A 2,909-nucleotide genomic window follows, 5' to 3' on the forward strand; every position below is an offset into this window, starting at 1 on the left:
ACTGGAGCACCTCTCCTGTCAGGAAAGGATGAGAAAGCAGAGAAAGTTAAACCTGGAGGAGGCCCAGAACATCTTACTAATGTCTATAAATCCCTGAAGGGAGGGTACGAAGAAGATGGAACCATGCTATTCTCAGTGGTGCCCAGTGACAGGGAAAGGAGGCAATGGATACAAACTTGAAAACTATATATAACAGTAACTTGAAAGGATTTGCAGACAGAGAAGATTGATTCATCCATAAACTTCAACTCTCCCTTCTGTTAAGAGTTATGCGTTCATCCAACAGTATGACCTGCAGAGTATCTTCACTGTGACATGAAGGGAGCATAAACTGATATTGCTGCTGATATGTCTATATAATAAAAAATCATCCTTACTATCAAAATTTCTTTTTTGCTATCTCTTGCACAACCTTGCAATAATGTCTAATTAATACATCTATTATTAGTGACATGAAAAGGTGCAAATGTATTAGAAGCTTCAATTCTGTTGGAATGCTTAACTTTAGATTCAGCAGCACATTAGTAACCATTTAACTGCAACATCAATATTTTTTCCATTTTATATGTTTGTGTGTAGGGGAAAAAAAAAATGTAGAAGAACAGTAGACAATCTGTCTATCAAGTTGATGAATAATGTAAAAGAATTTCATTTTGTGGACAAAAAATGTAAGATCACAAGGTCATTTTTCCCTATATGCATTTTTTGTGAGATTCCAGCTTTTGAGACCTACAGAACTGACAGTTCTTCTAATGAACAATAGCTAAACAAAAATTGTGTGTTTTATATCTTATGAACTGAACTACATGAAAAAAAAAAAAAAGCATCCAATAAGAGGATGGCTGAACTGATGACAGGTTTCCACTTCAAGTTTATTTGTAATAGATTTATTTTGAATAGTTTTCTTAGTATTGCAATTTTCTTCAAATACATTCATAATTGCTTCTATATTTGTAAATCGCACATTTTCTATTGATTTTACTTCCATGTTACAACATTGCTAATGTAAAGGGTTCTGCCTTCAATCAGTTGCAGAATTTACATTGTTAGAAATTATTAAAATGTTATATTAGACACCTGTCTGCTACTGAAAATAGTGTTTGTGCATATAAATGTCACATTCAAAGGGAGATGTTTCTGCAGTAGCCCAGGTTGCTTCACTTTATCCATAATCTTAAAAACCTGCCATTGCTTCCAGAGGTAATTCTATTTGGAGTCTTTCAAAAATGAAGCAGATTCTCTCTACTCTCCAGCCCTCTCTTTTTGAGCTAGAGACCAAATAAAGCATGTCATTATATTCAGCCGTACTGAAGGTCAAGTCTCAGTTTAGTTTGCAGGTGATAGATCCAGTCTCTGAATCATATTAGCAATCCTTTGTTGACCATTCCTCTGGACTGGCAGCTTCAGATTTACACCAAATCACTGACAAAATCCTTTTCCCTCTAGAGTAAAGTTTAAGAGGTAGAAGAGACTGCAACACATCAGCATAGGGAGCATTATGAATGGCTGTTATTCATGTAAAAACATTATGAATGTTTTTACATTTCAACGTCTCTAATCTGAGATTAAAATGTATCTATGGGAAGGCCTTTATTAGTGCTTACGAGGCAATTCTGAACTTTTGGCACTGGTTGTCTCATTTCACCAGTGTGGGACATAAAGCATCACCCTCCTTCACTCCATATTATGATGTCTGAAATCAGAAAGAAGTGAGCATAAGTTGAAATAGAGTTTTGTGCGCTTAGATCAGTTCTTTGGTCTCAATGAAGAGATGGCAATATTATGAGATTATACAGTCAGTCTCTGTATATATGAAAATAAGTCTGCAAAACCAATTCTAATAATTGTATATGACTGAGAAAAAATATTTACAGAGTAGCTTAGTCAAAACTAAGTATTTCTTATACTAAAAATGGCTTTACATTTCCAATATTAAAAAGAAAAATCACTATTACTACCAACAAAAAAAACCCACAACTATGTAACAGCATGGGTTTGAGGTTTCAGTCTCTAGTAAAATACATTTAAATATAAAACACATAGAAATATAAAAAGACTTTAAAAAGGGCATTTAAAGAGAGAGACATACAAATTATTTGTTCTATGCTTATTTTTAGAAAAATAGTCCTCCTTTAAATAAACAGACCTGTAGATACAAGGTCAGTGTTAGGTTCTGAATAACATTCTCTCACAGCTTCCAAAAAGAAAAGTCTGTACTATGATCTTGACGTGCCAGGAGTGAAAGAAAGTTAATGCCCCTTACACTTCTGTTCTGCCACTAAACTGTCATCAGCAATTTGCCTTTCCAGCCAGTACTATAGATGAGATTTTTCAGTGTAACGTTGGTCAATCAGTTGAAGCAGAGAAGAAGCTGTTGGAAGAGCCATTTGCCGATCTCCTGATGCAACTGTCATTTATTTCCCAGGGTCCTGCAATTACAGTGAACATCTTAGTTCTATGACAAAACTTTCAGCATTGCTGTAAAGAAAGGAAAACTTATTTTTGAAGCTACAAATTTCGAAAGCATCCAAATAGATTTATTTCTGAACTCTGAAACAATCAAAACACATCAATATTTTTTTTTTACCCCATAATACCTTTTCAATACTATTGAATCTATCTAATATCTGTCAAAAGTCAACCTACTTTTCACAGCTGACCAGGGGCAGTAGTTTCTGAAAATATGGAGTATACTAGCAATTTCAGGACAAAATCTGGGGAAGTATAATATGGAATGTAATATGTTAGTGCTGTTATAGCAGATTTATGAACACTAATGTGAGAGTGTCAAAATCTACTCTGTGGCCAACTCTCATGCCTCTACTTTTCAAAAGCAAAGATTTCCAGGAAAGCTTTGAGTCACATCATCTTACTTCTTTCTTGTGTGCTTTTTACAAAAACACCAAAAA

This window comes from Meleagris gallopavo, unplaced genomic scaffold (assembly GCF_000146605.3).
Source record: "Meleagris gallopavo isolate NT-WF06-2002-E0010 breed Aviagen turkey brand Nicholas breeding stock unplaced genomic scaffold, Turkey_5.1 ChrUn_random_7180001955719, whole genome shotgun sequence".
Taxonomy (NCBI): Eukaryota; Metazoa; Chordata; class Aves; order Galliformes; family Phasianidae; genus Meleagris; species Meleagris gallopavo.